This window comes from Pristiophorus japonicus, chromosome 10, assembly GCF_044704955.1.
Source record: "Pristiophorus japonicus isolate sPriJap1 chromosome 10, sPriJap1.hap1, whole genome shotgun sequence".
Taxonomy (NCBI): domain Eukaryota; kingdom Metazoa; phylum Chordata; class Chondrichthyes; family Pristiophoridae; genus Pristiophorus; species Pristiophorus japonicus.
The window spans coordinates 108,262,397-108,285,586 of NC_091986.1; positions in this window are offsets into that span (position 1 = coordinate 108,262,397).

Consider the following 23,190-nt stretch of genomic DNA (forward strand, 5'->3'; position numbering starts at 1 on the left):
TCAGTGCTGGGACCCCAGCTAATTACAATATACATTAATGATTTAGACGAAGGAATTGAATGTAATATCTCCAAGTTTGCAGATGACACTAAGCTGGGTGGCAGTGTGAGCTGTGAGGAGGATGCTAAGAGGCTGCAGGGTGATTAGGACAGGTTAGGTGAGTGGGCAAATACATGGCAGATGCGGTATAATTTGGATAAAAGTGAGGTTATCCACTTTGGGCGTAAAAACAGGAGGGCTGATTATTATCTGAATGGCGGCAGATTGGTAAAGGGGGAGGTGCAACGAGACCTGGGTGTCATGCTACATCAGTCATTGAAGGTTGGCATACAGGTGCAGCAGGCTGTAAAGAAAGCAAATGGCATGTTGGCCTTCATAGCGAGAGGATTCGAGTATAGGAGCAGGGAGGTCTTACTACAGTTGTACAGTTTTGGTCTCCTAATCTGAGGAAGGACATTCTTGCTATTGAGGGAGTGCAGCGATTGATTCCCGGGATGACAGGACTGGCATAGGAAGAAAGACTGGATCGACTCGGCTTATATTCAATGGAATTTAGAAGAATGAGAGGGGATCTCATAGAAACATATACAATTCTGACGGGATTGGACAGGTTAGATGCAGGAAGAATGTTCCAGATGTTTGGGAAGTCCAGAACCAGGGGTCACAGTCTAAGGATAAGGGGTAAGCCATTTAGGACTGAGATGAGGAGAAACTTCTTCACTCAGAGATTTGTGGGCATGTGGAATTCTCTACCACAGAAAGTTGTTGGGGACAGCTCATTAGATATGTTCAAAAAGGAGTTAGATGTGGCCCTCACGGCTAAAGGGATCATAAGGTATGGAGAGAAAGCAGGATTGGGGTACTGAGGTGAATGATCAGCCATGATCATATTGAATGGTGGTGCAGGCTTGAAGGGCTGAATGGCCTACTCCTGCACCTATTTTCTATGTTTCTATGGCCCCAAGTTTCCACATGATTTGCTCCTGATTTTTAGGAGCAACTGGTGGAGAACGGACTATCTTAGAAATCGCAATTCTCCACATTTTTTTTTCTGCAGTTCTAGTCAGTTGGAACAGTTTCACTTTGGAACAGAATTTTTTCTTCAAAAGGGGGCGTGTCCGGCCACTGATGCCTGATTTCAAAGTTTCCACAGTGAAAACGTACTCCAAACTAACTTAGAATGGAGCAAGTGAAGATTTTTGTAGAACTGAAAAAACCTTGTCTACACATTAAAAAATCAGGCGCAGGTTACAAATTAGGCTCCAGAACGAGGTGGGGGGGGGGGGGGAGGGGGGGTAAGGGAAGTCATTAAATTCGACAATAAATCCTTATTTATACATATACAAATATTATACAAATAAATCCAACCTGAATAAACATTTAGAAGCAAAGAAAAGATTAAATAAACCATCTTCCTACCTGTGTGAAAGTGCTTCAGGCAGGTTCAGTCAGCTCAGCGGTGTGGCGTCGTTCCCGCGAATGGAAGGGAGGGAGGGAGGGGCAGGCAGGCAGTAAGCAGGCATTTGTGCAGCCTTCCACTTGAGGTGGAAGCCTTAAAGTCAGCTCAGCGGTGTGGCGTCGTTCCCGTGAACGGGAGGGAGTGAGGGCCCGACCGACCGCAGCGGGGGGGAGGCAGGGGGGGGGAGGCAGGGAGGAGGAGGCAGCCGTTCCTGACGGCGATGGGGGGGGGAGGGGAGGGAGTGAGAGCCCGACCGACCGCGGCGGGGTGGGGGGAGAGGGAGTGAGGGCCCGACCGACTGACCGCAGCGGGGGGGAGGCAGGGAGGAGGAGGCAGCCATTCCCGACGGCAGCTGGGGGGGGGGGGGGGGGAGGAGGCAGTGAGAAGGCGGCAGGACGCCTCAGAAGTTGAGGCAGCCATTCCCGACGGCAGGGGGGGTAGGCCGTCGGGAAACGGCTGCCTCAACTTCTGAGGCTTCCTGCAGCCTTCTCACTGCTGCAAGAAGCCTCAGTGCTGATCATAGAAGGGCAATGTGCTTTTATTAAAAAATGTTCAAAAATTAAACAGCTACAAAGAACTACAAAAATGGCCGAGTGCCAATGTTTCCTTCACACTGCGCGTGCGCGAACGCTCCAACGCGCGCGCGCAGCATTGCCGGAACGAAAAAAACTAATTCAAATGGTACCCGCCCCCTCCCACTTACAAAATCGGCGCGGGTGGTAGGCTCCGCCCCCTGGGCGCCACACCAAGCTGCCATGGAGCTGCAAGGCGCTCCAGAATCGCGCGTTTTTTTTCAAGCGCCCTTTTCGGCGCGAAAAACGGGTGCCCAGCTCGGAGGGGCGCCCATTTTGTAGCGTGTGGAAACTTGGGGCCTATGTTTCTATGTTTCTATTAACTGATGTGATACATGGCCCAAATCTCTAGCAGCTATGGATTTAACAAGTGGATTATATTGCTGCACACAGATGTGAAATTTGGTTCTCAAGGGCTGAAAGAAGAACTATCAGTCAGAAAGAAGAATTCCTGGCCTGGAAATTATATGAGGCGTGCCAGTCTTTTAGGCGTGAAACAGTTGCCGCTGCATACAGGACGGCGTGCTGCACTTGCTCATTATGCGCTGAAAGTGCACCACCTGCCATACAATAAAGGCAGAAAATGAGGCTTCCAGGGCCTGCATCTGAAATAGGCGTTTGTCCCTTTGCATTTGTAAACTTGGGCTGCCCTGAATGCAGCTGGCAAAGGAATAAATGATCTACACTCCGCCTAACCAGTGGTTCGGAGGCAGCCCCCAAAAAGGTAAGTTTTAAAAAAAACTTACCTAAATGTGGAGGCGGGATGTGCAGACATGCTCATTCTCCCAGGATTTACCCGAGGGCCTCTGCCGACAATGTAGTAGCCTGAAATTGAACTCCTCTTCACTAGTGAGCTGCCTGAGGACACCAGCAAGTGTCTGAAGCTTGCCGGTCTCATGTATATAATACCTGCGTCTTAATTTTAGGTGGGTCTTGGGCCTATTCGGACCAATTTCTCAGTCCCTGATTTTTGTTATTTGTTTCTTAATATTGTGAGCTTTGCTTCTGATTGTCTGTTTCTCAAGTTGATATATATGCTTACGGCTTACAAAATGGACAATACCATCTAACATTTGTAGCGAGAGTCTAAACCTTACTGTTTTTAGTACAGGAATGAAAATCAATTCATTTCCTTCAAATGTTCAGTGACTGAGTGGATGCAATAATGTTCCAAAAGTGTTTTATACTGGAGCAGATTCGAGCAGCTCTCAATTCACTCTTGTAGCTTAAAATACTTTTTGTAACCATGCTCATACATGGTTAACTAATATCTATATTTTTATTTGTTTGGAGTAACTAATATGTGGCATTGCCAATTGAGTTGAAGAGCAGAGCCCTGATTGTACTGTGGAGGTTCTGCCTGGAGGAGATTTAGGCCGATTGCAGCAAAATTGTGCTTCCCTGTGCCCTTGACCTTCGAATGTAATCTTCCTCTGGATTCTAATTTGAATGTAATAGGTGTGCATTGGGTGCAAATGGTGCCGCCCTATTGAGTGAAGGCTCACAGGGCAAAAACAACTACAACAACTTGTATTTATGTAGCACCTTGAACATAGTAACAGGAGCGCTATAAAACAAAATTTGACACCAAGCCACATAAGGAGATATTAGGGCAGATAACCAAAAGCTTGGTCAAAGAGGTAGGTTTTAATAAGTGTTTTAGAGGAAGAAAGAGAGGTAGAGAGGCGGAGAGGTTTCGGGAGGGAATTTCAGAGCTTAGGACATTGTCAGCTGAAGGCACAGCCACCAATGGTGGAGAGATTAAATTTGGAAATGCTCAAGAGACCAGAATTAGAGGAGTGCAGAGGGTTGTGGGGCTGCAGAGAAAATGAAGAGTGAAGGGATTTCAAAATAAAAATTAACATTTTAAAATTGAGGTTAACCAGGAGCCAATATAGGTCAGCAAGCACAGTGGTGATGGGTGACCAGGACTTGGTGAGAAGTTTTGGATGACCTCAAGTTTACAAAGGATAGAATGTGGGAGGCCAGCTAGGAGTGCATTGGAATAGTCAAATCTAGAGGTAACAAAGGCATAGACGAGGGTTTCAAAGAAGCAGATGAGCTGAGGCAGGAGTGGAGGCAGGCAATGTTCTGGCGGTGGAAATAGTCTATTTTAGTGATGGTGCAGATATGTGGCCGGAAGCTCAAGTTGTGAACAGTCTGGTTCAGTGTCAGTTGCCAGGGAGAGGGATGGAGTCAATGGCAAGGGAACGGATTTCATTGTGGGGACTGAAGACAATGGCTTCAGTCTCCACAATGAAGACAATGGCTTCAGTCATCCTAATATTTAGTTGGAGAAAATTTCTGCTCATCCAGTATTGGATGTTGGACAAGCAGTCTGACCATTTAGAGATCAGAGAGGGGTCGAGGGAAGTGGTGGTGAAGTAGAGCTGGGTGTCGTTAGCGTATATATTGAAACTGACGCTGTGTTTTCGGATGATGTCGCCAAGGGGCAGCATGTTGGATGAGAAATAGGAGGTGACCACAAATAGATCCTTGGAGGACACCAAAGTTAACGATGCGGGAGCAGGAAGAGAAGCCACTGCAGATGATTCTTTAGCTACGATTAGATAGATAAGAACGGAACCAAGTGAGTGCAGTTCCACCCAGTTGGACAATGGTGCAGAGGAGTTGGAGGAGGATGGTGTGGTGTCAAAGGCTTTAGACAGATCAAGAAGGATGAGGTGTGATAGTTTATCTTTGTCACAATCACAATAGGATGTCATTTGTTACTTTGATAAGAGCTGTTTCGGTACTGTGACAGAGTCAGAAACCAATTGGAGGGATTCTAACATGGAATTCTGGGAAATATGTACACAGATTTGGGAGGCGAAAACATGTTCAAGTACTTTGGAGAGGAAAGGGAGTGTTAAGTATAGAAGAACTCCACAAGACTGAGTACTGTGAGCTAAAACTGATGTGACCTTAGTCTCTTGAATACAACTCGAGTGTCTAAGCAGCATGGCAGACAACCTTTTATACTGTCTTGCACGAGGTGTGCAGGTGACCCTTGGGCCTCCAACAGTTGCGCCCTCTGGTGGCAAGTCTTACACAGTTACAATGTTTACGTACATAACATCACTCTTTCCCCCCCCCCCCAAAGTCTTTGATGCAAATTATTTACAAATTGTGACGGTCCGGGGTCCTACGCTCCCTGGTTGAACATCTGAGTTCAAACTCTGGCATGGGTGAGTTGGTCGGACCATTGCAGCACTGTGGCATGGCTGGTCTGACAGGACTGTTGGGAATGGTGGGTTCATCCTCTTGATTGACAGTCAGGTCGATTGCTGGTTGGGTGTGTGTTGGGAATCGATGATGGCGATGTCCTCTTCAGGTTGTTCCTGGTTGTCGGTGAACCACAGTTTGGTCTGATCCAAATGCTTTCTGCACGTTTGTCCATTCAAGAGTTTGACTATTCCCCTCCTTGGCCAAGACAGTGCCAGCAACCCATTTAGGACCATGACTGTAATTAAGGACAAACGCAGGGTCGTTAACATCAATGTCATGCGATACAGCCACGCGATCGTGGTATATGTTTTGCTGGTGACGCCGGGTTTCCACATGATCATTTAGATCCGGTTGGACTAGAGAGAGCCTGGTTTTGAGTGCTCTCTTCATTAACAATTCTGCAGGGGGATTCCCAGTGAGTGAGTGGGGTTGCGTCCGGTAGCTCAGCAGAACCCGAGATAAGCGGATCTGCAAGGAGCCTTCCGTCATGCATTTCAAGCTCTGCTTGATAATTTGGACTGCCCGTTCCGCTTCACTGTTAAACGGGACAGACCTGACATGCTTGATGCCATTGCGGGTCATAAACTCGTTGAATTCCGAGTTGGTCAAAATCGGTCCATTATCACTGAGAAGGACGTCGGGCAAGCCATGGGTGGCGAACATAGCCCGGAGGCTTTCAATGGTGGCAGTGGATGTGCTGGATGACATGATTATGCATTCAATCCATTTAGAGTAAGCGTCCACCACCACTAAAAACAACTTTCCGAGAAAGGGGCCAGAAGAGTCTACGTGGATCCTGGACCACAGTTTGGAGGGCCAAGACCATAGACTCAATGGAGCCTCCCTTGGTGCATAGCTTAGTTGTGAGCATGTGTTGCACTGGTATATGCACGAATCTAAGTCCGAGTCAATGCCGGGCCACCAAACATGCGACCTGGCTATAGCCTTCATCATGACTATACCTGGGTGGGTATTGTGTAGGTCGCGTATAAACATTTCCCTGCCTTTTTTTGGCAAACCCACGCGATTACCCCATAAGAGACAATCCGACTGGATGGACATTTCATCTTTGCGTCGGTGAAATGACTTAATTCCATCTTGCATTTCCTCGGGAACGCCGACCAGCTCCCATTGAGGACGCAACCTTTTACAAGTGATAGCACAGGATCCTGGCTGGTCCAGGTCCTGATCTGGCGAGTAGTGACAGATGACCCCTCAAAAGCTCTCAAAAGCATCCATGACCAGAAGCAAGCCTGCGGGCTGCGCCATTTCCACCCCGGTAGTGGGCAATGGTAGCCGACTGAGGGCATCAGCACAGTTCTCCGTGCCTGGTCAGTGGTGGACAATGTTAGTGCCCATCTTTGGATGCGGGACGAAGCATTGGTGTTTATATCTTTGCTTTCTGAAAACAGCAAAATCAGCGATTTTTGGTCGGTTTCAAGGTCAAACCAAATTCTAAATAGGTATTGGAGCATTTTCTTAACCCCATAGACACATGCTAATGCTTCTTTCTCGACCATACTGTAGGCTCTTTCAGCCTTAGACAGACTTCGAGACGCGTATGCAACCAGTTGAAATTTGCCTGATGCATTGGTTTGCTGTAACACATAGCCGACCCCGTACGAAGATGCATCACAAGCTAGCACTAATCGTTTACACAGATCATACATTACAAGTAACTTATTAGAACAAAGTAGATTTCTGGCCTTCTCAAAGGCTGTCCCTTGAGATTTACCCCAAATCCAGTCATCACCCTTATGTAGCAACATGTGCAACGGTTCCAGCAAAGTGCTTAACCCGGGTAGAAATTAACCAAAATAGTTGAGGAGTCCCAGGAATGAACACAGCTCCATCATATTCTGTGGTCTGGGTGCATTCTTGATGGTCTCTGTCTTTGAGTCCATGGGTCTGATGCCGTCTGCTGCAATCTTTCTCCCCAAAAATTTGACCTCTGGCACCAGGAAAACACACTTGGAGCATTTCGGAGCATTTCAGCCTGAGTCCCACTCTGTCTAGACGACAGAACCTCTTCCAGGCTGTGCAGGTGTTCGGTGGTGTCACAACCGGTGATCAAGATGTCGTCTTGAAACACAGTGACGCGGGGAACCGATTTCAGCAGACTCTCCATGTTGCTCTGGAAGATGGCAGCAGCGGAGCGAATCCCAAAAGGACACCTGTGGTATATAAACAATCCTTTGTGCGTGTTGATGCATGTCACCTTTTTCGAAGATTCAGCCTGCTCCTGTGTCATGTAGGCAGAGGTTAGGTCCAACTTGGTGAACGAATTCCCCCCTGCTAACGTTGCGCAGAGGTCATCCGCCTTGGGCAGCGGGTACTGGTCCTGTAATGAGACTCTGTTAATCGTTACCTTGTAGTCTCCGCAGATTCTGACCATGCCATTGCTTTTCAACACCGTAACAATCGGACTGGCCCACTCGTTGAACTCGACTAGCAATATGATTCCCTCTTGTTGAAGTCTGTACAGTTCGATCTCGACTTTCTCCCTCATCATATATGGAACCGTTTGAGCCTTGTGATGAAGAGTCTTGCATCGGGGACTAGATGGATCTGCACCTTGACGCCTGTGAAGTTGCCGATGCCTGGTTCAAATAGCGACGGAAACTTGCTCAGCACTTGGGCGCACGAGGCATCATCCACTGAAGATATTGCTTTAATGTCGTCCCAGTTCCATTAATGATTTAGACGAGAGGATTAAATGTAGTATCTCCAAATTTGGGGATGACACTAAGTTGGGGGGCAGTGTGAGCTGCGAGGAGGATGCTATGAGGCTGCAGAGTGACTTGGATAGGTTAGGTGAGTGGGCAAATGCATGGCAGATGAAGTATAATGTGGATAAATGTGAGGTTATCCACTTTGGTGGTAAAAACAGAGAGACAGACTATTATCTGAATGGTGACAGATTAGGAAAAGAGGAGGTGCAACGAGACCTGGGTGTCATGGTACATCAGTCATTGAAGGTTGGCATGCAGGTACAGCAGGCGGTTAAGAAAGCAAATGGCATGTTGGCCTTCATAGCGAGGGGATTTGAGTACAGGGGCAGGGAGGTGTTGCTACAATTGTACAGGGCCTTGGTGAGGCCACACCTGGAGTATTGTGTACAGTTTTGGTCTCCTAACTTGAGGAAGGACATTCTTGCTATTGAGGGAGTGCAGCGAAGGTTCACCAGACTGATTCCCGGGATGGCGGGACTGACATATCAGGAAATACTGGATCAACTGGGCATGTATTTACTGGAGTTCAGAAGAATGAGAGGGGATCCCATAGAAACATTTAAAATTCTGATGGGTTTAGACACGTTAGATGCAGGAAGAATGTTCCCAATGTTGGGGAAGTCCAGAACTAGGGGTCACAGTCTAAGGATAAGGGGTAAGCCATTTAGGACTGAGATGAGGAGAAACTTCTTCACCCAGAGAGTGGTGAACCTGTGGAATTCTCTACCACAGAATGTTGTTGAGGCCAATTCACTAAATATATTCAAAAAGGAGTTAGATGTAGTCCTTACTACTAGGGGGATCAAGGGGTATGGCGAGAAAACAGGAATGGGGTACTGAAGTTGCATGTTCAGCCATGAACTCATTGAATGGCAGTGCAGGCTCGAAGGGCCGAATGGCCAACTCCTGCACCTATTTTCTATGATTCTATGTTTCTATGTTTCCCAGCCAGCTTCTGCCGAATAGCGTTGGGCCATCGCCTGGTACAATCCTCAGTGATAAATCATGCACAGCTCCATCGTACGATAACTTAACTGCCGCACTGCCAATGACTGGTATGAGCTCTTTGGTGTAGGTGTACAGCTTTGTCTGAATCGGGCTCAGTTTGGGCCTTTGTGCCTTGTTGCCCCATAGTTTCTCAAAAGCCTTCTGGCTCATAATTGACTGACTCGCCCCAATGTCCAACTCCATTGATACCAGAATAACGTTCAATTTGGCTTTCAGCATAATAGGAGGGCTCTTGGTGGTGAAGGTATGTACCCCATACACTTTTTCCTCAGTTTGAGCTGCCTCTCTTGTTTGTTCTGTGTGATCCATGCTGGACCGATCATCCTCTGCCGACTCTGCCATGTGGTGAGTTGCAGCACTCTTGCACATTCGCTGGAAATCCTTATTGTTTCGCAGCCTTTGCACACGTAGTGCTTGAATCGACTTTGATGCGCTCGATGATTACCCCCACAGTGCCAACATGATGCTAATGGATTTGCATTCATGCCCAATGGTGGACTCTGAGTCATCCTAGGTTTTGCAGCTGTAGACGTGTAGGCCCTGTCATGTGCAGTTCTGCCTGTTAGCGACATTATTTTATGTACAGTACTTGCCGGCCGATGTTGGCAAGATGTCTGTCTGGTATTATCGTTCGTGGATATGAATGCCTGGGCTATCGTGATGGCCTTACTCAGGCCTAGGGATTCGGCAGACAGCAGCTTGCGAAGAGTGACCCTATGGCCAATGCCAAGCACAAAAAAGTCCCGCAGCATTTCCCCCAAAAATCCAGCAAATTTCAAAGTTCCCGCAAGGCGTTTCAGGTCGGCAACATAACTTGCCACATCCTGGCCCTCGGAGCGGTGGTGCGTGTAGAAGCAATACCTGGCGATTAAGATGCTCTCCTTCACCTTGAGGTGTTCCTGAAGCAGTATACACAACTCTGTATATGTCTTCTCCGTTGGTTTCTCCGGTGCTAGCAGATTCTTGATGAGGCCGTATATTGTGGACCCACACACGGTGAGGAGAATCGCCCTGCGCTTGATCGCTTTATCGTCCCCATCCAGCTCGTTGGCCACGAAGTACTGGTCGAGACGCTCAATGAAGTCTTCCCAATCATCACCCTCTACAAATCTTCTAAAATACCAATGGCAGCCATGACGTGTGAAGGTTCGTAATCTGTTACTCGTCGCCAATTGTTAAGTATGGAAGAACTCTACAAGACTGAGTACTGTGAGCTAAAACTGATGTGATCTTAGTCTCTTTAATACAACTCCAGAATGCCTAAGCAGCATGGCAGACAACCTTTTATATTACCTTGCACGAGGTGGACAGGTGGCCCTTGGGCCTCCAACAGTTGCTCCCTCTGGTGGCAAGTCTTACACAGTTACAATGTTTACATTCATAACAGGGAGGTTGGAGATGGGGTGGTACTTTGCAAGGACAGAGGGGTCAAGGGCTGTTTTTTTGAGGAGGGAGGTGATGATGGCAGATTTGAAAGGCAGAGGACGTCCAGGTACTTTGGGATCCTTAAAGACAGCAGCTGCATTAAATGGATGGGCACAAGAGCCACAAGCAAGCCCCATGCAGTGGTTGGTGTTGAACATCAGATTTTTGTGAGATTCCTGGATATTTATTTGTTATACTCCTCTTAGTATTAAATGAATTAAGTTTACTGCTGCCTGTCTGAAGCTTTGTTTTGTATGTCCCTGCTTTTTGAGCTGCTTTTAATGTACTGTTTAATGTAATCTAACATCCTATTAGAAGGACTGCCACACCGGTTTTCCACGATATCATGTGCTTGCCTATGCCAGTTCAGGACTATTATTATCTAATTTCCTTCTTATAACACTGTTCTTTTTTTGCCTTCCTTGAGATTCTGCAGGAATCAGCCCCTTGTGAAGCAGCAGCACACCTAGCACTCTATCATGGCATCTGTCTTATCCACTCACCGGCTCAGGCACATCCACTTTGCAATCATGCCTATGTAGTTTACCTTTGTCCATTCACGTGTGCAATTTGGCTGCCACTCCGGACCCAAGACCATCAATTCTATTTCACTTTTTACTTCTGTTCTCTTCACCTCTCTCAGGCCCCTCACTCCTGTCATCATGCCTGCTTTCATTTAAGAACATAAGGACATAAAAACTTAAGAAATAGGAGCAGGAGTCAGCCATTTGGCCCCTTGAGCCTGTTCTGCCATTCAACAAGATCAAGGTTGATCTTCTACCTCAACTCCACTTTCCTGCACTATCCCCATGTCATTTGATTCCCTTAATATCCAAAAATCTAGCGATCTCTGTCTTAAATATACTCAAAGACTAAGCATCCACAACCCTCTGGGTAGAGAATTCCAGTTTCACCACCCTCTGAGTGAAGCAGTTTCTCCTCATCTTAGTCCTAAATGGCTGACCCCTTATTGTGGTGATCCCTGGTTGTAGACTCCTCAGCCAGATGAAACATCCTCCTTGCATCTACCCTGTCAAGCCCTGTCAGGATTTTGTATGTTTCAATGAGATCACCTCTAATTCTTCTAAATTCTAGAGAATATAGGCCGAGTTTACTCAATCTCTCCTCATAGGACAATCCCCCCATCCCAGGAATCAGTCTGGTGAACCTTCGTTGCACTCCCTCAATGGCAAGTATATCAGTCCTTCGGTGAGGAGACCAAAACTGTACACAATACTCCAGGTGTGGTCTCACCAGGGCCCTATATAATTGCAGTAATACATATTTACTCCTATACTCAAATCCCCTTATAATAAAGGGTAACATACCATTTGCTTTCTTAATTGCTTGCTGTACCTGTATGTTAACTTTTAGTGATTCGTGTACAAGGACACCTAGGTCCCTCTGAACACCAACATTTCCCAATCTCTCACCATTTAAAAAATACTCTGCTTTTCTATTTTTCCTACCAAAGTGGATAACTTCGCATTTCTCCACATTATATTCCATTTGCCATGTTCTCGTCCACTCACTCATCATGTCCATATCCCCATAAAGTCTCTTTGCACCCGCCTCACAATTTACATTCCCATCTAGCTTTGTATAATCGGCAAACTTGAATATATTAGATTTGGTCCCCTCTTCCAAATCATTGATTATAGATTGTGAATAGCTGGGGCCCAAGCACCGATCCTTGTGGCACCCCACTAGTTACATTCTGCCAACCTGAAAATTACCTGTTTATTCCTACTCTCTGGTTTCTGTCTGTTAACCAATCCTCTATCCATGCTAATATATTATCTCCAATCCCATGAGCCATAATTTTGTTCAACAACCTCTTGTGTGGCACCTTATCGAATGCCTTCTAAAAATCCAAATACACCACATCCACTGGTTCCCTCTTATCTATTCCGCTTGTTACAAACTCAAAAAAATTAAACAGATTTGTCAAACATGATTTCTCTTTCATAAATCCGTGTTGACTCTGCCAAATTCTATTATTCTTTTCTAATCTTGTCTTTTTACTGACCTATAGCAGCTTTTACAGTCTGTTTTTATGTCTCTTGCTAGTTTACTCTCATATTCTATTTTCCCTTTCTTTATCAATTTCTTGGACCTCCTTTGCTGAATTCTAAAATCCTCCCAATCCTCAGGCCTATTGCTCTTTTTGACAACATTATAAGCCGCTTCGTTTGATCTAATATTATCTTTAACTTCTTTTGTTAGCCACAGTTGGATCACTTTTCTTGTGGGGTTTTTGTGCCTTAAAGGAATGTATGTTTGCTGTAAATTATGTATTAATTATTTAAATGCTAATCATTACTTGTCTGTCGTCATTCCTTTTAATGTGGTTTCCCAATCTACCTTAGCGAACTTGACCCTCATACCTACGTAGTTTCCTTTGTTTAGATTTAAGACCCTAGTTTCGGATTTAACTAAATCACTTTCAAACTTAATGTAAAATTCTATCATTTTATGGTCACTCTTCCCTAAAGGCCCCTTTACTACAAGGTTATTAATTAACCCTTTCCCATTGCACAATACTAGATCTAAAATAGCCTGTTCCCTAGTTGTTTCCTCAATATACTGATCTAGAAAACCATTATGTATACATTCCATGAATTCGTCCTCCACACTATTACTGCAAATTTGTTTTCCCATATGTAGATTAAAGTGCCCCATGATTATTGTATTACCTTTGTTACATGCACCTCTAATTTCCTGATTTATACTGTGCCCTACATTACCAGTACTGTTTGGGGGCCCGTAAACAACTCCAACCAATGTTTTCTGCCCCTTGCTATTTCTTAGTTCCACCCTAACTGATTCGACTTTTGATTTTCAGAGCTAAGATCCTTTCTCTCTACTGTCTTTATCCCATCTTTTATTATCAGGGCTACCCCTCCTCCTTTTCAATTTTGCCTATCTCTTCTAAAAGTTAAGTATCCTGGAATATTTAGTTCCCAAACTTGGTCACTTTGCAACCACGTCTCCATAATGGCTATGAGATCAAACCTATTAATTTCTACTCTGCTATTAATTCATCTATTTTGTTGCGAATGCTTCGTGCATTTCTTCAGGAGCGGGAGTTCGGGAGGCGAGTGGCCTATAAAGGCCCGAGTGTCATCAGAGGCGGCCACAAGCCACAGGAGCGGGAGTTCGGGAGGCGAGTGGCCTATAAAGGCCTGAGTGATGTCAGAGGCAGCCATAAGCCACAGGAGTGGGAGTTCGGGAGGCGAGCGGCCAATAAAGGTTCGAGTGTTGTCGGAGGCAGCCACAGGAGTGGGAGTTTGGGAGGCGAGCGGCCTATAAAGGCCCGAGAGTTTGGAGAGGCCAGCTGGTGCAGCTGCAGCAGTGGCAGAAGGTAAACAAAGAAGTAGAAAGAAATCGAGAGGTGACGTCACAGCCAAGGGGGTAAGTGATTGGCTGGTGATTGGTGAGTAGTTTTTCTTTTTCTTTTCCCTATCAGTAGGTAACCTTTATCATTGTTGTTGCCAAATTCAGTTAAATCCAAGGGTTAAGTCATGGCAGGAGAGCTCGGACATGTGTCATGCTCCTCCTGCGCTATGTGGCAAGTCACTGGAAGTGTCCCTGACGACTACATGTGCGGGAAGTGTATCCTGCTGCAGATCCAGACAGACCGCATTGTGGCACTGGAGCTGTGGGTGGATTCACTCTGGAGCATGTGCGATGCTGAGGATGCCGTGAATAGCACGTTCAGTGAGTTGATCATACCGCAGGTAAAGGTTACACAGTCATATAGGGAATGGATGTTCAACAGGAAGAGCAGTGGAAGGAAGGTAGTGCAGAAGTCCCCTGTGGTCATCCCCCTCCAAAACAGATACACCACTTTGGGTACTGTTGGGAGGGATGTCTCATCAGGGCAGGGCAGCAGCAGCCAAGTCCATGGCACTGTGGGTGGCTCTGCTGGAGGGCAGGAAAAAGAGTGGGAGCGGTATAATGGTAGGTGATTCGATTGTAAGGGTAATAGATAGATGTTTCTGCGGCTGTAATTGAGATTCCAGGATGGTACATTGCCTCCCTGATGCAAGGGTCAAGGATATTTTGGAGTGGTTGCAGACAATTTTTTGAAAATGGAGGGCGAACAGCCAGTTGTCGTGGTGCATATAGGTACCAACGATATTGGTAAAAAATGGGATGAGGTCCTATAAGCTGAATTTAGGGAGCTAGGAGTTAAATTTAAAAAGTAGGACCTCAAATGTAGTAATCTCAGGATTGCTACCAGTACCACGTGCGAGTCAGAGTAGGAATCACTGGATTGCTCAGATGAATACATGGCTTGAGGAGTGGTGCAGAAGGGAGGGATTCAAATTCCTGAGACATTGGAACCGGTTCAGGGGGAGATGGGACCAGTACAAAAGAGACGGTCTGCACCAGGGCAGGACCAGAACCAATGTCCTCGGGGGAGTGTTTGCTACTGCTGTTGGGGAGGGGTTAAACTAATATGGCAGGGGAATGGGAACTTATGCAGGGAAACAGAGGGAAGTAAAATGGGGGCTGAAGCAAAAGATAGAAAGAAGAAAAGTAAAAGTGGAGGGCAGAGAAACCCAAGGCAAAAATCAAAAAGGGCCACTTTGCAGCAAAATTCTAAAAGGACAAAGTATGTTAAAAAGACAAGCCTGAAGGCTCTGTGCCTCAATGCGAAGAGTATTCGTAATAAGGTGGATGAATTAACTGCACAGGCAGCAATTAATGAATATGATATAATTGGCATCATGGAGACATGGCTCCAGGGTGACCAAGGCTGGGAACTCAACATCCAGGGGTATTCAACATTCAGGAAGGATAGACAGAAAGGAAAAGGAGGTGGGGTAGCGTTGCTGGTTAAGAGGAAATTAACACAATAGTCAGGAAGGACATTAGCTTGGATGATGTGGATTCTGTATGGGTAGAGCTGCGGAATAACAAAGAGCGGAAAACGCTAGTGGGAGTTGTGTACGGACCATCAAACAGTAGTAGTGAGGTTGGGAACAGCATCAAACAAGAAGTTAGGGTGCGTGCAATACAGGTACAGCAGTTATCATGGGCGACTTTAATCTACATATAGATTGGGCTAACCAAACTGGTAGCAATGCGGTGGAGGAGGATTTCCTGGAGTATATTAGGGATGGTTTTCTGGACCAATATGTCGAAGAACCAACTAGAGGGCTGGCCATCCTAGACTGGGTGATGTGTAATGAGAAAGGACTAATTAGCAATCTTGTTGTGCGAGGTCCCTTGGGGAAGAGTGACCATAATATGGTAAAATTCTTTATTAAGATGGAGAATGACACAGTTAATTCAGAGACTAGGGTCCTGAACTTAAGGAAAGGTAACTTCTATGGTATGAGACGTGAATTGGCTAGAATAGACTGGCAAATGATACTTAAAGGGACAAGGGAGAACCAGTTGATGTGGTGTATTTGGACTTTCAGAAGGCTTTCGACAAGGTCCCACACAAGAGATTAATGTGCAAAATTAAAGCACATGGAATTGGGGGTAGTGCGCTGACGTGGATTGAGAACTGGTTGGCAGACAGGAAGCAAAGAGTAGGAATAAATGGGTACTTTTCAGAATGGCAGGCAGTGACTAGTGGGGTACCGCAAGGTTCTGTGCTGGGGCCCCAGCTGTTTACATTGTACATTAATGATTTAGACGAGGGGATTAAATGTAGTATCTCCAAATTTGCGGATGAAACTAAGTTGGGTGGCAGTGTGAGCTGCGAGGAGGATGCTATGAGGCTGCAGAGTGACTTGGATACGTTAGGTGAGTGGGCAAATGCATATCAGATGAAGTATAATGTGGATAAATGTGAGGTTATCCACTTTGGTCGTAAAAACAGAGAGACAGACTATTATCTGAATGGTGACAGATTAGGAAAAGGGGAGGTGCAACGAGACCTGGGTGTCATGGTACATCAGTCATTGAAGGTTGGCATGCAGGTACAGCAGGCAGTTAAGAAAGCAAATGGCATGTTGGCCTTCACAGCGAGGGGATTTGAGTACAGGGGCAGGGAGGTGTTACTACAGTTGTACAGAGCCTTGGTGAGGCCACACCTGGAGTACTGTGTACAGTTTTGGTCTCCTAATTTGAGGAAGGACATTCTTGCTATTGAGGGAGTGCAGCGAAGGTTCACCAGACTGATTCCCGGGATGGCGGTAGTGACATATTTAGAAAGACTGGATCAACTTGGCTTGTATTCACTGGAGTTCAGAAGAATAGAAACATAGAAACATAGAAAATAGGTGCAGGAGTAGGCCATTCGGCCCTTCTAGCCTGCACCGCCATTCAATGAGTTCATGGCTGAACATGCAACTTCAGTACCCCATTCCTGCTTTCTCACCATACCCCTTGATTCCCCTAGTAGTAAGGACTTCATCTTACTCCTTTTTGAATATATTTAGTGAATTGGCCTCAACAACTTTCTGTGGTAGAGAATTCCACAGGTTCACCACTCTCTGGGTGAAGAAATTCCTCCTCATCTCGGTCCTAAATGGCTTCCCCCTTATCCTTAGACTGTGTCCCCTGGTTATGGACTTCCCCAACATTGAGAACATTCTTCCTGCATCTAACCTGTCTAACCCCATCAGAATTTTAAATGTTACTATGAGGTCCCCTCTCATTCTTCTGAACTCCAGTGAATACTAGCCCAGTTGATCCAGTCTTTCTTGATAGGTCAGTCCCGCCATCCCGGGAATCAGTCTGGTGAACCTTCGCTGCACGCCCTCAATAGCAAGAATGTCCTTCCTCAGGTTAGGAGACCAAAACTGTACACAGTACTCCAGGTGTGGCCTCACCAAGGCCCTGTACAACTGTAGCAACACCTCCCTGCCCCTGTACTTAAATCCCCTCGCTATGAAGGCCAACATGCCATTTTCTTTCTTAACCGCCTGCTGTACCTGCATGCCAACCTTCAATGACCGATGTACCATGACACCCAGGTCTCTTTGCACCTCCCCTTTTCCTAATCTGTCACCATTCAGATAATAGTCTGTCTCTGTTTTTACCACCAAAGTGGATAACCTCACGTTTATCCACATTATACTTCATCTGCCATGCATTTGCCCACTCACCTAACCTATCCAAGTCACTCTGCAGCCTCATACCATCCTCCTCGCAGCTCACACTGCCACCCAACTTAGTGTCATCCGCAAATTTGGAGATACTACATTTAATCCCCTCGTCTAAATCATTAATATACAGTGTAAACAGCTGGGGCCCCAGCACAGAACCTTGCGGTACCCCACTAGTCACTGCCTGCCATTCTGAAAAGTCCCCATTTACTCCTACTCTTTGCTTCCTGTCTGACAACCAGTTCTCAATCCATGTCAGCACACTACCCCCAATCCCATGTGCTTTAACTTTGCACATTAATATCTTGTGTGGGACCTTGTCGAACGCCTTCTGAAAGTCAAAATATACCACATCAACTGGTTCTCCCTTGTCCACTCTATTGGAAACATCCTCAAAAAATTCCAGAAGATTTGTCAAACATGATTTCCCTTTCACAAATCCATGCTGACTTGGACCTATCATATCACCTCTTTCCAAATGCAACCGTCTATGACATCCTTAATAATTGATTCCATCATTTTACCCACTACCGATGTCAGGCTGACCGGTCTATAATTCCCTGTTTTCTCTCTCCCTCCTTTTTTAAAAAGTGGGGTTACATTGGCTACCCTCCACTCCATAGGAACTGATCCAGAGTCAATGGAATGTTGGAAAATGACTGTCAATGCATCCACTATTTCCAAGGCCACCTCCTTAAGTACTCTGGGATGCAGTCCATCAGGCCCTGGGGATTTATCGGCCTTCAATCCCATCAATTTCCCCAACACAATTTCGCGACTAATAAGGATTTCCCTCAGTTCCTCCTCCTTACTAGACCCTCCGACCCCTTTTATATCCGGAAGGTTGTTTGTGTCCTCCTCAGTGAATACCGAACCAAAGTACTTGTTCAATTGGTCCGCCATTTCTTTGTTCCCCGTTATGACTTCCCCTGATTCTGACTGCAGGGGACCTACGTTTGTCTTTACTAACCTTTTTCTCTTTACATATCTATAGAAACTTTTACAATCCATCTTAATGTTCCCTGCAAGCTTCTTCTCGTACTCCATTTTCCCTGCCCTAATCAAACCCTTTGTCCTCCTCTGCTGAGTTCTAAATTTCTCCCAGTCCCCGGGTTCGCTGCTATTTCTGGCCAATTTGTATGCCACTTCCTTGGCTTTAATACTATCCCTGATTTCCCTTGATAGCCACGGTTGAGCCACCTTCCCTTTTTTATTTTTACGCCAGACAGGAATGTACAATTGTTGTAGTTCATCCATGCGGTCTCTAAATGTCTGCCATTGCCCATCCACAGTCAACCCCTTCAGTATCATTCGCCAATCTATCCTAGCCAATTCACGCCTCATACCTTCAAAGTTACCCTTCTTTAAGGTTAATTCTGGACCATGGTCTCTGAATTAACTGTTTCATTCTCCATCCTAATGCAGAATTCCACCATATTATGGTCACTCTTCCCCAAGGGGCCTCGCACAACGAGATTGCTAATTAATCCTCTCTCATTACATAACACCCAGTCTAAGATGGCCTCCCCCCTAGTTGGTTCCTCGACATATTGTCTAAAAAACCATCCCTTATGCACTCCAGGAAATCCTCCTCCACCGTATTGCTTCCAGTTTGGTTAACCCAATCTATGTGCATATTAAAGTCACCCATTATAACTGCTGCACCTTTATTGCACGCACCCCTAATTTCATGTTTGATGCCCTCCCCAACATCACTACTACTGTTTGGAGGTCTGTACACAACTCCCTTTGGTATTCTGCAGCTCTACCCATATAGATTCCACATCATCCAAGCTAATGTCCTTCCGAACTATTGCCTTAATTTGCTCCTTAACCAGCAATGCTACCCCACCTCCTTTTCCTTTTATTCTATCTTTCCTGAATGTTGAATACCCCTGGATGTTGAGTTCCCAGCCCTGATCATCCTGGAGCCACGTCTCCGTAATCCCAATCATATCATATTTGTTAACATCTATTTGCACAGTTAATTCATCCACCTTATTGCGGATACTCCTTGCATTGAGACACAAAGCCTTCAGGCTTGTTTTTTTAACACCCTTTGTCCTTTTAGAATTTTGCTGTACAGTGGCCCTTTTTGTTCTTTGCCTTGGGTTTCTCTGCCCTCCACTTTTCCTCATCTCCTTTCTGTCTTTTGCTTTTGCCTCCTTTTTGTTTCCCTCTGTCTCCCTGCATTGGTTCCCATCCCCCTGCCATATTAGTTTAAATCCTCCCCAACAGCACGAGCAAACACTCCCCCGAGGACATTGGTTCCGGTCCTGCCCAGATGCAGACCGTCCGGTTTGTACTGGTCCCACCTCCCCCAGAACCGGTTCCAATGCCCCAGGAATTTGAATCCCTCCCTGTTGCACCACTGTTCAAGCCACGTATTCATCTGCGCTATCCTGAGATTCCTACTCTGACTATCACGAATGAGAGGGGATTTCATAGAAATGTTTAAAATTCTGATGGGTTTCGACAGGTTAGATGCAGGAAGAATGTTCCCAATGTTGGGGAAGTCCAGAACCAGGGGTCACAGTCTAAGGATAAGGGGTAAGCCATTTAGGACCGAGATGAGGAGAAACTTCTTCACCCAGAGAGTGGTGAACCTGTGGAATTCTCTACCACAGAAAGTTGTTGAGGCCAATTCACTAAATATATTCAAAAAGGAGTTAGATGTAGTTCTTACTACTAGAGGGATCAAGGGGTATGGCGAGAAAGCAGGAATGGGGTACTGAAGTTGCATGTTCAGCCATGAACTCATTGAATGGCAGTGCAGGCTCGAAGGGCCGAATGGCCTACTCCTGCACCTACTTTCTATGTTTCTATGTTTCTAAAGGGTTGACGGTGGATAGGCAATGGCAAACATTTAAAAATCAATGGACCAACAATCCCTGTCTGGAGTAAAAATAAAACGGGGAAGGTGGCTCAACTGTGGCTAACAAGGAAAATTAAGGTTAGTGTTAAGGCCGATAAACCCCCAGGGCTTGATAGTCTGCATGCCAGAGTAGTTAGGGAAGTGCCCTAGAAATAGTGGATGCCTTGGTGATTATTTTCCAGAAGTCTATCAACTCTGGATCAGTTCCTATGGACTGGAGGGTAGCTAATGTAACACCACTTTTTAAAAAAGGAGGGAGAGAGAAAACGGGTAATTACAGACCAGTTAGCCTGACATCAGCAGTGGAGAAAATGTTGGAATCAATTATTAAAAATGAAATAACAGCGCATTTGGAAAGCAGTGACAGGATCGGTCCAAGTCAGCATGGATTTATGAAAGGGAAATCATGCTTGACAAATCTTTTGGAATTTTTTCAGGGTGTAACTAGTAGAGTGGACAGGGGAGAACCAGTGGATATGGTGTATTTGGACTTTCAAAAGGCTTTTGACAAGGTCCCACACAAGAGATTGGTGTGCAAAATTAAAGCACATGGTATTGGGGGTAATGTACTGACGTGCTTGGAGAACTGGTTGGCAGACAGGAAGCAGAGAGTTTGGATAAATTGGTCCTTTTCAGAATGGCAGGCAGTGACTAGTGTGGTGCCGCAGGGCTCAGTGCTGGGACCCCAGCTATTTACAATATACATTAATGATTTGGATGAAAGAATTGAGTGTAATATCTCCAAGTTTGCAGATGACACTAAACTGGGTGGCGGTGTGAGCTGTGAGGAGGACGCTAAGAGGCTGCAGAGTGACTGGGACAGGTTAAATGAATGGGCAAATGCATGGCAGATGAAGTATAATGTGGATAAATGTGTGGTTATTCACGTTGGGGGCAAAAACACGAAGGCAGAATATTATTTGAATGGTGGCAGATTAGGAAAAGGGGAGGTGCAACGAGACCTGGGTGTCATGGTACATCAGTCATTGAAAGTTGGCATGCAGGTACAGCAGGCGGTGAAGAAAACAAATGGTATGTTGGCCTTCATAGCTAAGGGATTTGAGTACAGGAGCAGGGATGTCTTACTGCAGTTGTACAGGGCCTTGGTGAGGCCTCACCTGGAATAATGTGTTAGTTTTGGTCTCCTAATCTGAGGAAGGATGTTCTTGCTATTGAGTGGGTGCAGCGAAGGTTCAGCAGACTAATTCCTGGGATGGCTGGACTGACATATGAGGAGAGATTGGATCGACTGGGCCTTTATTCACTGGAGCTTAGAAGGATGAGAAGGGATCTCATTGGAACATATAAAATTCTGACGGGTCTGGACAGGTTAGATGCAGGAAGAATGTTCCCGATTTTGGGGAAGTCGAGAACCAGGGGACACAGTCTAAGGATAAGGGGTAACCCATTTAGGACTGAGATGAGGAGAAACTTCTTCACGCAGAGAGTTGTTAACCTGTGGAATTCTCTACCGCAGAGAGTTGTTGATGCCAGTTCATTGGATATATGCAAGAGGGAGTTAGATATGGCCTTTACGGCTAAAGGGATCAAGGGATATGGAGAGAAAGCAGGAAAGGGGGACTGAGGTGGATGATCAGCCATGATCTTATTGAACTGTGGTGCAGGCTCAAAGGGCCGAATGGCCTCTTCCTGCACCTATTTTCTATGTTTCTATGTTTCCCTCTCAGGTAAACTGCCCCCCAAATTCCTACCCCAACCCTTCACCACTCTGTGCCCTTCCTACTCTCCTGCTGCTATCCCAGGCTTGACTCCCTCTGGGATAAGCGTACAGTTTCCTTCTGAGCCTCTCTTGCCATCCTCCGAATGGCCTATCGAGAAACTCGTCGCTGCGTCCTTACGAGCAGCAACCCCATCCTACTCTCTTACCAACCTTCCCGCTCAGCGCAATAGCTGGGGGCTAATCTTGCCAACTACCCTCGTGTCCCATTTACTCCTCCCAGTGATGACCCTGTGGACTCTGCCAGCAGATCAGCTATCACGGCCCCTCTCCACATCTCCCTCCAGAATGTCCATTCAAAGGTGAACATTTGTCTTTGTCTTCTGTAAGCTTATTGTGGATGATTGGATCAACATCATGGTCTTGACGGAAACTTGGCTGCTGTGTAATGACCCTGAATGAAGCCTATACCATCCACCCAAATTGTTGCGGTGGCGGCGTGGCCCTTATCGCCTACTACTCTGGCACCTTCTCCTCCTTTGAGTATCTCAGCTTGTTCCACCCACCTTGCCTTTGTTTTAAAATACTCCTTCTCTACCACCTACCCAAGTATCACGGCAAGGTTCTTGTTATATATGTAAACCTGTAAATACAATGTTTAATCACCAGAGGGCTAATCCCCTGGAGTCCCAAGGGATCCCACAATCCCTTGGGAGCACAGGTGCATAAGGAGGCCTCACAGGCTGGAGAGGCACTCTGGAGACCTGCAATAAAGGACTATGGTCACACACTACTTTGAGCTTACAGTATCTGGTCAGACTCTTTATTCAATACATAACAACTGGCATCGAGATACCGATGTCAAACCCCAATGCAACAATGCAGAGAACCATGGGCTTCCTGGAGAAATTTCAGAGGGAGATGATTGGGAAACCTTCGTGGAGCGACTCGACTAATACTTTGTGGCCAACGAGCTGGAAGGAGAAGCGAACACTGTCAAATGAAGGGCGATTCTCCTCATCGTTTGCGGGGCACCAACGTATGGCCTCATGAAAAATCTGCTTGCTCCAGCAAAACCCACAGAGAAGTCATATGATTATTTGTGCACACTGGTCTGGGAGCAGCTAAATCCGAAGGAAA